Raw genomic sequence first — 13,491 nt, 5'->3', positions numbered from 1 at the left:
TCAACAATGATCTAAATCAGAGATTTAGGAAAAACAATACACACACGTTTATGTATATATGTGTGTGTGTGTATATATATATATATATATATATATATATATATATATGTGTGTGTGTATATATATGTGTATATATATATATATATATATATATGTGTGTATATATATGTGTATGTGTATATATATGTGTATGTGTATATATATATGTGTATGTGTATATATGTGTATGTGTGTATATATATATATATATATTGTGACGAGTCGGCTGCCTCCCCCCTGTCCATCATCACCACCCCGTCCCATATTCGCCGCCCTTCACCAGGCTCCCGACAGGAGTGGGTGTGTGAGAGAGGAGGGGCGCTGAAACAGCCAGGGCTGGCGGCGTGTGATGAGGCGCACCTGACGTGAATAGAGCCTCATCACCGCCGCCGTTAAATGCCGAACGCGCCTCTCCCCGCAGTCCGGCCGACACTGCACCCGCGATACGGCCGTCGGGCAAGGACGCCGGGCCGTGGAATCCCGTCGAGCACCCGGGGATGAAGGAGTTGGACGAAGCCGCCACAGAAGCCGCCGTCACCCGCGCCCCGGGACCTCCAGACGGGAGCGCGTGCGGCCGCCGGACTCCGCCCCTTACCTGGACCCTTCCCTCCTGAACACTGCCCTCCTTCACGAGCCCCGCAGCACAACGAGGACACCAGATCCCTGTTTATTTTGGACACTTTTCCCCCTTTGGACACTTTATTTTAAATATTGTTTAATAAAAACCTCTCCGAGGCTTGACGCCACGCCCACTGTGTCTGTCGTTGGCTCCTCCCGCCACAATATATATATATATATGTATATATGTGTGTATATATATATATATGCGTGTATGTGTAATATGTATGTGTGTGTGTGTGTATATGTGTGTGTATATATATATATATATATATATATATATATATATATATGTATATGTGTGTATATATATGTGTGTGTATATATGTGTATGTGTATATATATGTATATATATGTATATATGTATGTGTATATATATGTTTATATGTATGTGTATATATATGTATGTATATATATGTATGTGTATATATATGTATGTGTGTGTATGTATATATATATATATATATACATATACATATATATATATATATATATATATATATATATATATATATATATATATATATACATGTATACATACATGTATATATACATGTATATGTGTGTGTATATGTGTATATATATGTGTGTATGTGTATATATGTGTGTATATATATATGCGTGTATGTGTAATATGTGTGTGTGTATATATATATATATATATATATGCATGCTTTTTCTCTTTTCTTGTTTGTCTGTCTGTTATAATTCTGTTATAACAGCAAAGCAAAATCTAACTTTAAAAATATAAGGGTCAAGAGCCCAACTAAAGTAAACGCTGACCACTATAATGGTGACACAGAATGGTTAACATCAGGTGTCTTAAATAATGGTCAATCACCACTCAATGAATCTCTTAATTACCTCATTAACTTTAACTCTGCTTCAGTGTTAATTTAACACTCTTATTTGAACACTTTCACACTCTTGAGTGTGGTCTCACATGTACTCCCAGGAGAGTTAATTTCACCCTGGATTTTTTGCTGTGTACCTAAAGTAAGTAAAATGTAAATAAAGTAAATTTAAAAATAATTTGATCTTTGTGAGATTATTTTTGCATTTGGATGTTGAGCGTTTTCCACTTCTATACCCACATAATCACTGGTAAACTGTTATTTGAACTGTCGGGGTCATCAGTCGTTTCTGATTTCCTGCCAGTTTTGTTGCAGTGTATCTTCTCCATAAATGACAGGGAAGGCCAAATTGAGTTAAGTGGACTTGTCCTCTGTGCAAGCCAAGGACAAAAGACAAGGTCACATTCCTTCTCAAGATTCAACACAGCACCAGCAGTGCAGGGCGTTTGGAAACCAGCGTACAGTATTATAAATCTGTATTGGAACGAACTGGAAACTTTCAGTCAACCCTGATTTTTTTTTTTTTTACATAATGTTTAGGGACCCATTCACATCAAGAATGATAACTTTAACTGTAAAACCTTAATATTTATTCTTATCCTATGCAGATAATAAGGATGTAACAATTACCGGTTTGACAATATATCATAAAATTCCCCATGATTAGTATTACCATTTCATATTTTAATTATCATTAAAACCGAATTCGATTTACCACGATTTGAAAGACTTGCGATAAACAAATACTGTCCAGCACAAAGCACAGTTTAAGTAACAGCCTCATGTGCGCACAGCATGCAGAGTAGTTTCGTTTTTAGTGAAAATAGGGCGGAAAAGCTGGGAGGTTTTAAAAGTGCTAAGGGAATTATACAAATGAATATATGAATTAATTAATTATATGAATGTACTTCTGGAGGTTCTGAATGTCTTCAGAAACGATTCGATGGCCTTTTGTTTTCATCTTTGCTCCATGTAATACCTAAAGAAGTGTTCTTAAATCGCAATGCTGCTTTGTCCTCGGAGGTTACGGGAAACAGCTGTAATTCAGCTTTTCTATAAGCGCCACCTAGTGTCAGAGAGTGGATTTACAGAGACTTGCATTTATATTCAGCCTGTGTGCAGTTTCTGTCTGGCCAAAAACGGACCGAATTTGCATGCTGTAAATATTGACCGGTTGAGGAAAAACAAGCTTATGTGGATTCTACACATTTAAACAGTTAAGATAAGCTATCTACAATTATTTATGGAGCTGATAAAATACATATAATCATTTAATATCAGTTATTTTGACTTAATTCTTTTCTTTATTTAAAGGCTGAAATGTGAGGTTTACCTTTTATATGAAACTTTTTCAAAGCTTTATTTGAACATTTACATTTAGATGTTTTCCATGCTATTAAACTGTTGTCAGTCAAGTTGCCATTTAAAATTCATTGGCTAATGTTATTGTTTTAGTGATTATGCAAGCCAAAGGTTATTCTATTTGTTGTTTATTGATTTTTAAATATAAAACTTGAAGTGATTTATGTGTTGGTACTTTTTAAACATTTCCAGCACATTTTAACAATGCTGTGATGATACTGATAACCGTGATAATCGTCACTATAATCGTGATAAGAAATTTTCATACCGTTACATTCCTAGCAGATAGGCATGAAGATTAGTCTACACAACAAATATAAAGATACCATATGAATAACCGTATTGAACCATACAAACATTGACAGCCAGTCTCAAAAAAAGGGTACAAAAGATGGTACATGTTTGCACGTTTGTACACTCTAAAAATGTGTTAGCTCAACAACAAAATGCAACCGTTTGCATCAATTTTTGAGTTATGACCATTTCTAATGAAATTGTTCAGTCCACAAACTAGTTAGTGTTAGAGTTAGAACAACTTAATTTGCAACACATATTTTTAAGTTGATTTACTGGAACCAATTCATATTATCTTTTTTCAGTTCACATCAACAGTTATCATAGCTCAGGCTAGATGTAATTTATTTAGCAGGTATATTTAATGAACAAGTAAGATGTTACTTGTCACTGGCATTAGCACAGTCATTGCTAATAGACAATAGTGTTTACTTTCATGTGGTTTACTCTTCAGCACAATGGTAACCACAAAAACATCAACACAACAGAAGCTCTTTTAAATGTCAAACATAACAGCATTAAGCACTAACAGGTCTTTCCCTTCACTAAGCAAAAGACAAAAGTAACAATTAATTTTAACATTTATTCTCCTTATCCAGTCCTATGCAAAGCATGCTGAGAACTAGAAATTTCCGAAGAAACACAATTTCCAAAGTTAACAAGACAATTTTAATTGAGTCAGTAAAGCATAATTTTTAAAAGAAATTCAATTAACACGGAAATTGGAGTTTAAATTACGCACAATATTAAGTTAATGTAATGATCAACATTTTAATGTCAACTGAACTAAACAAAATTTTCAACTTAAAAGGTTTCATTAAATTATATATTTTTTTTTTTATCTTGCAGCCATTTAGTTGTTGTGCATTAGAATGAAAAACTTAAATATTAGTTTGTTTCCATCACAAGACTGACATGGCTTCTGAACACCTATTATATACAGTGCCCTCCAGAAGTATTGGAACAGTAAAGACAAAATTGCTCTGTTGGCTGTGGAGTCGAGACATTTACAAATATGATTAAAAGATGAATATGAGACAAAACTACAGAATGTCAAATTTTATTATTGGGTGATTCACCACATACATGTTTTACCAGCTAAGAAGTTCAGCACTTTTAGAGTTTCATCCCCCTATCTGATGTGAGCATAAGTATTGGAACAGTTGCCTCACAGGTCTTTCTAAGTGATCAGCTGTGTCCTGTTGCATTAATTCTTCAGATATTAAATGCAGGGAATATGTCGTATCAGTTATATCCATTGCTTCTGCATTCTGAATCTTGCATTCGATGATGACACACACAAACCAGGATGAAGATGAGGGAGCGGACTTTGAGAGAAAAGCAAGCAATTTGGATGCTAAAAGAAAAGAGGAAGTCAGTTAGAGCTCCAGCAAAAACAAAGGGCATGGAGAAATCAAGAGTTTGGAAACCACCAGCAACCAACAACGACCTGATCGGCTGAGAAAACAACAGTAGTTGATGACAGACAAATCATAAAAGCAGTGAAAATGAATCCTAAAAGACGTGTCTGCAAAATCACCAACAACTTCCAGAAAGCTGGGGTGATGCTCTGACAATTTACTGTCCTCAGGAGACTTTGACACAGAATTACAGATGCTACACAGCAAGATGAAAACCTCTGACCAGCACCAAAAATAAAAAGGCAAGATTAGAGTTTGCAAAAAAGCACAAAGGTGAGCCAGAAGAGCTTTGGAACTGTGTTTATGGACCGATGAGGCAAAGATTAACCTTTATCTTACTTTACTACTTTTACTTTTGTCATTTAGCAGACGCTTTTGTCCAAAGCGACTTACAAATAAGAAAAAGTAACTAAAACTAAAAAGTTACAACTCTATAAATACTATCTACCCACATATTTAAGAAAATAAAGAAATTAAATTATTTCTAAATTAAATTTATCTAAGTGATGGGAAAGCAAAAAAAGAAAATGTGGAGAAAAAAAGGGAACTGCAATGATCCCAAGCATACAGCCTCATCTGTAAAGCATGGTGGAGGTGGTGTCGTGGCATGGACATGCATGGCTGCCTCTGGAACAGGCCCTCTCAACTTTACTGATGACTTAATGTATGATGACAGTAGCAGAATGAATTTGGAAGGGTTCAAAACCATCTTGCCTACCAATATTCAAGAAAATGCCATCAGATTAATTGGGAAGTGCTTCATATTGCATCAGGACAATGACCCAAAACACCCTGCCAGTTCAGTCAAGGAATTTATAAGGGCAAAGAAATGGAAAGTCTTAAATTGCCCGAGTATATATAACAATTTCATAGGGCCCTACTATTGAACAAATTGAAATAATTCATTTGGTTTATTAGACATGCTTTTTGAGTTTTCAAATTAAATTTAAATTAAATTTATTTAAATGTAAATAATTAAATCATTAAAATGGAATCTAGAACAATTAATACAGAAAATATGAAATTTCTGGGAAAATGAAATGGGCCCTAGTTTCTGCAGGATAGGAGTAACAGCGTCACTGTTTGTGGGTTATGCAATCAGTGATAAACGAAATTCCCCATTTAGTTAGAATCCTGAGAAGGCCTAGTACTTTCCTTGACAGTTGCAATGACCTTGCTTGTCTGAAAGAATGTGAAAAAAGGATGTAAGCCATAAAATAGTTATCATAATGAAGTGCATGTCAGCACATTCAGACTTTGGAAAAAGTGACAGGCAGAAAAAAAAAGAGTAAAAGAAAGAGAAGCAATAATTTTTGGATCGCACCTCCCTCACTAACTCGTTCCTGTCATGGTTTTCCCCCCATTGTGGATTATTGTTATGGGAACAACTAAAATTCCAGTGATGGAAGCGGTAACAACGGCGTGTGTGGTGGTGAATTATGTGAATTTTAATGATGTAAGATGATCTATTGCAGACCATGAACATTTTGAGGGATTTTCATGCAGCCTGATATATTTTCAAGCTCAAAATCTTAGTTGATTTGGCTAAGGTTGAAGGCCTTAATTCAATAATAAAGATAAATTACTGTGGTGTCTGAGATGTAGTGATCCATAACTACATAGGCTACGTTTTTTAAGCTGCTGAATCCATGTGAATCCCACTCTCTGACGTAATTTGACTGAGAGCACGAGCCCAAAGCACGCTGAAGCTGAGGATTTGAAGTCTTCTGTAGGGAAATCTCTTGCTTATTGTGAAACTTGAGCAACAGCGTCTGCACTACAGCTGTGCAGTAATGTGCTACAAAGTATTCTGCGGTCCTGGAGCATTTCAGGTCAGTGCTGTGTTTAGCACACAAATGTGGAGTAATATCTCAAGACCGAAATGAAAATAAACAGATGATCAGGATCAGTTACTGAAAGAGCAAATCTCAAATGTCTTTTTTAATACGGACTCTGTTAACCAGATGCTGCAGTCGATTGGACTTTCTGTACATTCTGTCAAATGAATGTTCTAGGAAAAATCCTTCTAGGAAAACCTATGGAATATGGAGCGCACTCTTCACTGTGGGAGAATGTTTATTCCCTCCGCTTTAGTTGTTTCTCTTTCTGCTACATCTCGGTGTCTCCTTTAAATGCAATAGTACAGACTGTATTGCAGATGAGGACAGTATTTGTGGAATTGAAATTTAGAATTTGTTCAGACTGGCTAATGTTTTCTTCTGTAGGCGTCAGGCATTTAAAGGGATAAATCACCCTAAAATAAAAATTCTGACAGGAAAGACTGTCACAGAAGACAATAAATTGTTGAATAAAGTCATTATTTTTGTATTCCTTGTGCAAAAAAATTCTCGTAGCTCTATAAAATTTACGTTGAACCTCTGATGTCACATGGACTATTTTAACGATGTCCTTAACTACCTTTCCAGGCCTTGAACGTGGTAGTTCTCTTGCCGTCTATGCAGGGTCAGAAAGCTCTAATATTTCATCAAAAATATCTTAATTTGTGTTCCGAAGATGAATGAAGGTCTTGAATGAGTAATTAATGACAGAATTTTCAGCTTTGGGTGGACTATACCTTTAAACTGTTCTGCAAGTTCAGATGCTTTGTTCACAAAGGTCAGATTGATGTCATTAAATTATCTGATTTGTAGTATTCATGAAAGAGACTAATGTTAGTGGTTTTCTCAGGTTGTTTATACATCTGGTAGTTGTGATTGGCCTTTTGTTATGCTGTTAAATAAGCCGAGAGCATCTCAATAAAACGTATTGTAATACTTGTGATAATTCCCACCTTTGGCCTAAGGCCAGTGTGCTCAATCTTCTTAATCGAGTTTCTCTCATGTGCTAAACAAATGAATAAAATCAGCTTCACACAACCATAAATGTTTCTCACTGTCTCTCTTACCATGTTGCCAGGCATTTCCTTTTTATCATGCACTAGAGATTTGTGATGTTACAGTTATAGATTAGAAACTAATTTATACTAGCCTTTACCATAATTTGGATTATATTTATGCAGTTCCTTTAACACCGTCTGATGTTTTGTTCTGCTGTCTGACAGTAATCACATAAAGTGCAGCTGGTCGTCCATCATTGCTAAATTACACAATTCAATATTAGGGAATACAGACCATGTTTTTACTCAGTCCTTTTTACAGGTTACATTGTACTTTCAGGTCTCTCATACACGTTTACGTGTTTTCTAGAATCCAGTCATAATATCAGTCACCCTGTCAGTGAGGAATACGGTGAAGAGGCCGTCCTGTGTGATAAGAGACCTACACCGGACAGCATGACCTTCAGAGGACTGGACTGAACTTGAACTGTATTTAGGCAGCATGAAGTAGAGAACAACCTCCTGCTGAAGCCATGAGTCACACTGCCATCAACCTCATTTTAACCATAGCACTGATGTCACCAGAGATGTTAAATAGGTCAGGTGCACCTCCATGTGCCACATACTGCTCACAAAAGAAGAATGCATCCATGTGAATCGGTGGTAAATTGGTGTAATGGTGGTAAAAGCTTAAGTCTTCAGAAAGGATTCAACCAAGTATTTTTACACGTGTATACACATATACATATATCATTATTGTTAACATTCATAACAGGTCTCCCTGCTCTGTTTTTCTCTGTTTTGAAGTGTTTAAGCACAGTATGCACCGTGTAACCCCAGAGTGAACCCAGTGTGTTGTAGTAATAAAATGTGTATTAATCTGTGAATGCATTTAAAATCTACGGATAATGTAAAGGTTATAATGCCCTTATTTTTTAATGATTAGGTGACTAGATATATAGTGAGCTGGTTTAAGTGGGACTAGCCATTACTACTCTTGGGCTGAGGTTTTTCTCGTGGATCTCTGGTAAAGCCCAGGTTAATGGAATTGCTTCAGATCTGGTTTTGGGGATTGAGAAGCCTCTGTTTAGATTAATGTGAGCGCCAGGGATGACGGGAGAGCGGGATGCTGCCAGTGCTCTCTAATAACAGTGTGAGGGGTGGGGGTCAACGCAGGGTACACCTAATCTGGCTGGACGGTTTCGTCAGTGGATTCTCTTATAATCTTCTTTCTCTGACTGCCACAGTGACCATGTGACCGCGTGTGTAACAGAAACCATGAATCTCAGACAGCAGGGCAACTAAAGGGCTTTTTGTATTGTAAACAAACTAGCATGCATTGGGAATGATGAAATAAATGCAAATTGGCCTAGCAGGTTACCAAATTTAAAGAACAGTTCTCTAAATATTTCCACCCTCTTGTTTAAATGTCATGTGTTTCCTCTTTTACAGTGAAGAGGTTGTGTATCAGTTATCTGTACCCTCGGCTGGAGGATTCAACCGGCACATGCAGCCTGTGTGTATTTGTTTTGACATGCACATTTGTGACATTACACATTAAGACAAGCTGTTATGTCAGCATTTTCCTAATTCTGTACAGTTATATCTTCTGATCTCATTTGACCCTCACACCCTCTAATTTTTCAGCCTATTTCTTTTTCTTATCACTTTTTTTCCTTTGATTTCCCTCCACTGTTGCTAACACACTGTTCTTTATTTAAGGGCAGCAGGCCAGGCACATGTGTACCAGCTCTCTGAAGAAGGCCAGTTCAGTGGAAACTAGCAAGCAAACACTCTGAAAGGGACACACGCTCCCTCAATGTCAGCAAATATTTGGTCAACTTCAAAGGGAAGTGACAGTTGTTTGAAGCTGGGGATGACGTTGGGCATTATATGTGTAAGTTTGATTGATTGATTTATGGCCATTTATTCTGAGCTTTTTACTAATAATGATGTACAGTCTTAGCTTTGTTTCATAAGACCAACATGGAAACGTATTTTTAGAGGCAGGCTGTGATGTAACGTTACAACGTGCTGCTGTCACCTGCAAGACCAACTGTGCTGATGGCTCAGAGAAATGGACTGAGCGTCCTGAAGAGAGTGTGATGCATTGAATAAAGTGTAATTATATGAAGATGGATTGTCACTTAAGCATTTATAGCTTCTGTTCAGCTCTCCCTGTCCCTGAAGTGTCCTGAACTCACACCTCTAAATCATCTTCTGCAAGACTGCAGTTTTTCCATGGGTCAGAAATATTATAAAATAGATGGTGAAATATAGAGGTGTGCAGCTTGTTCCCTCTAAAGACTCAGTTAACAGAGAACAGTACATCAAGCACCTTTGTTGGGGTATTATACCGTTTGCAGTATTTCTGTATTAATCTTGCTGTGCATTTAGTTCTGACATTTTGGCTTTTAAACGAATAGCTCACCCAAAATCACAATATATGCAGATAAATAGGAATCCATAATGTATGCTTATGAGACAAAGGAGGTCTCGGTATAGAGACAAATCCTTTTAAATTTGTCATTTAAAATCTTATATTTGTAATATATATTTAATGTTTAATCATTTTAAATTAAATATACACATTACTGTATAAACATTGTTAACTTTAGTGAGCAAGGATACATTCAGTTGATAAAGTGACAGTAAAGAAATTAACAATGTTACAAAAGATTCCTGTTTCAAAGGAAAAGGAATAAATATACAGGAATTTATACTTTCTATACATCACAAACATCCTGGAAAAAATATACAGTGCCCTCCAGAAGTATTGGAACAGTAAAGACAAAATTGCTCTGTTGGCTGTGGAGTCGAGACATTTACAAATATGATTAAAAGATGAATATGAGACAAAACTACAGAATGTCAAATTTTATTATTGGGTGATTCACCACATACATGTTTTACCAGCTAAGAAGTTCAGCACTTTTAGAGTTTCATCCATCTATCTAATGTGAGCATAAGTATTGGAACAGTTGCCTCACAGGTCTTTCTAAGTGATCAGCTGTGTCCTGTTGCATTAATTCTTCAGATATTAAATGCAGGGAATGTGTCGTATCAGTTATATCCATTACTTCTGCATTCTGAATCTTGCGTTCGATCATGACACACAAACTAGGATGAAGAGGAGGGAGCTAACTTTGAAAGAAAAGCAAGCAATTTGGATGCTAAAAGAAAAGAGGAAGTCAATTAGAGCTCTAGCAAAAACAAAGGGCATGGAGAAATCAAGAGTTTGGAAACCACCAGCAACCAACAACGACCTGATCGGCTGAGAAAACAACAGTAGTTGATGAGAGACAAATCATAAAAAGCTGTGAAAATTAATCCTAAAAGACGTGTCTGCAAAATCACCAACAACTTCCAGAAAGCTGGGGTGATGCTCTGACAATCTACTGTCCTCAGGAGACTTTGACACAGAATTACAGATGCAAACCTCTGACCAGCACCAAAAATAGAAAGGCAAGATTAGAGTTTGCAAAAAAGCACAAAGGTGAGCCAGAAGAGTTTTGGAACTGTGTTTATGGACGATGAGACAAAGATGAACCTTTATCTAAGTGATGGGAAAGTGTGGAGAAAAAGAGAAAAAAAATGGAACTGCAAATGATCCCATGACAGTAGCAGAATGAATTTGGAAGGGTACAAAACAATCTTGCCTACCAATATTCAAGAAAATGCCTCCAGATTCTTTGGGAAGTGCTTCATACTGCATCAGGACAATGACCCAAAACACATTGCTAGTTCAGTCAAGGAATTTATAAGGGCAAAGAAATGGAAAGTCTTAGATTGCCCAAGTCAATCTCCAGATTTAAATCCGATTGAACATGAATTTCACCAGCTGGAGAGGAGAGTAAAGGCAGAAACTCCCTAAAACAAGCAACAATTTGAATTGGCTGCATTAAAGGCTGGGAAGACCAAGACTCTGGTGATGTCTATGGGTCCCAGACTCACTGCTGTGATTGTGCGCAAGGGATCTGCAACTAAATAATAGCTTTTAATCTTTTATATCTGCCTTATGTTCAACTGTCCCAATACTTATGCTCACATCAATGAGTGGATGAACTCTAAAAGTGCTGTTCTTTTTATTTGGTAAAACATGTATGTGTTGAAACGGCTAATAATAAAATTTAACATTCTGTAGTTTTGTCTCATATTCATCTTTAAATCATATTTGCAAGTGTCTTGACTCCACAGCCAACAGAGCAATTTTGTCTTTACTGTTCCAATACTTTTGGAGGGCACTGTATATAATGATCTCCACAAAAAAAGCAACTTTGTTTCTTCATTGATGAAGACTTGAGTAATGATGCTGAAAATTCAGCAATACCATTACAAAATGTTATTTGCTGTATGTTTTATCAAATAAATGCAAGCTTGTTGAGCATAAGACTTATTTTACAAAATCTTACTGACCCCAAACCTTTGAGCATTATTGTATAAACAGTAATACAATAGTTCAAGATGTGAAATGTGATCGGCATTGCATTGCAGGAATACGCACAAAACCCACAAAACTTGATTTCTCTTCACAAAACCCACACATCATATTACTGTCTGAAGCAATACATTGCAAAATGTTTGCAATCCATAATCAAGTTTTTGCTGATGAGGGTTCATCGCAGGGTGCCCGACAGAGTCATGACTTTGACCTTTTTTCTGGCAACCTTGATCCCTCTGGATTGCTTGACATTGCATCATTTATCTGTTCCCATGCGTTTAGTGTAGTGAAAGTGCGTCAGAGTGAGGGAGAGCAAGGAAATCCCCTTCTGCCACGTGGGATATGAACAAAGCTGAACAAAACTTTCTCTCTTTTGCCTTGCAGCGCAAGAGGTCCTGCCACGCTCGACTGCCGGCATTTACACTCCTCAGTCCTCTCTCACTTCACACCTTCCCTTGGAGATTGACTCACTTTGTTTCCTCCAAGATGAATGTCTCTTTGAACCACTTGTGGCTTTTGAGTGAACTGCAGTTATATTACAGGTTCCAGTTCTGTGGTGATTCATCGAATGGGAACTACAGAGGAATTTGCTGCATCACAGAGCAAATTTGTTCAGATATTCATGTGTACACAACATTCTCTCGACATGAGCAAGAGTATATAAATAGTCTCTTGAGAAGATCTGTTTATTTACTGGTTCTCAATTACTTTTTCTTTCTGTCCATCGATCACCATATTCTCATTTTCACAGTCTCTCCACCACTGTCTTTTCATACAGCGGTTTTTATGAATAATATATGCCACATTGCTTTGCTGTCATTAAAGATGACCTTGGTTAATTATTGATGGGGTCAGATGATTACAGGCCTGACCTCTGTATGTTCTCGTCTGCCTGTCGTCTCCGTTTTCCTGTTTACGCTCTTCCACTTAGTATTCCTGGTGACCCTCATATGATGAATTACTGTCCATTGTTATTGCTGGGGGAGTGTTGGTGCCTTTACAGAGACATGAAATGTAAAATTACAAATGTAACCATGAACTTCAAGACTATTACTTTGTCTTAATGAAATATGTAAGAGGTAATGTATAGTCAGTTGGTCATTATCACTAAATAAACCCTGACAGGGTGATCAGGTTGAGCCCCTGAAGGGGTGACCGGCTGACTCTAAAATGTCCTGCTTATTCAAATGAATACATAAATGGACTTGAAATATTGTTTTGAGTTTTTGTTTTTGTGTGAGACCATATGATTAAAGGAGTATAATAAGGAAACAATACAGTTTAGCTGTTATGTAAACATTTGACCACTGAATATTGTGATTGACCAGCCAGAATCAAGCAGAGAGCCATAAAATAGGATTAGTTTTTTTTTTGGAAAAAATAATTACGCCTAGGGTGTGCATTATTTTTCTAATAATTACACGGCCCAGAGTCAGTTATTCCGCTTATACTATGGTTGCCACACCTCAAGACATCGATCAGATGATATATTTCAAGGCATTCGTCCGGTTTTTCTACTTATATCGCTATTGTGTGTATTTTTTTAAACCGTAACGGAGGCTTAGCCGTTGATAGCAGACTAATGCAGTTAATAACCAAGTTATTAGAGAGAGAGAGAGATTAATG

The 13,491-nt window shown here is 36.8% G+C and overlaps 1 long non-coding RNA gene across 3 annotated transcripts in view; it reads left to right on the top strand.

Annotated features, from left to right (window-relative positions):
- Positions 1-13,080, top strand: part of LOC306881345 — a 73,485-nt gene extending 60,405 nt beyond the window's left edge. The window contains exons 3-6 of one of the 3 annotated variants that reach the window (XR_013785142.1): positions 7,795-8,087; positions 8,877-8,940; positions 9,147-9,321; positions 12,250-13,080. This is a non-coding gene — a long non-coding RNA (uncharacterized lncRNA). Of the gene's footprint in view, positions 1-7,794; positions 8,142-8,876; positions 8,941-9,146; positions 9,322-12,249 lie in introns of all 3 variants that reach the window. The other 2 variants (XR_013785143.1, XR_013785144.1) reach the window with 2 other exon arrangements.
- The last annotated feature ends 411 nt before the right edge of the window (positions 13,081-13,491 follow it).

This window comes from Barbus barbus, assembly GCF_936440315.1.
Source record: "Barbus barbus genome assembly, chromosome: 15".
NCBI lineage: Eukaryota > Metazoa > Chordata > Actinopteri > Cypriniformes > Cyprinidae > Barbus > Barbus barbus.
The sequence above is the reverse complement of the archived record's forward strand: the minus strand, read 5'-3'. Positions and strand labels throughout refer to the sequence as shown.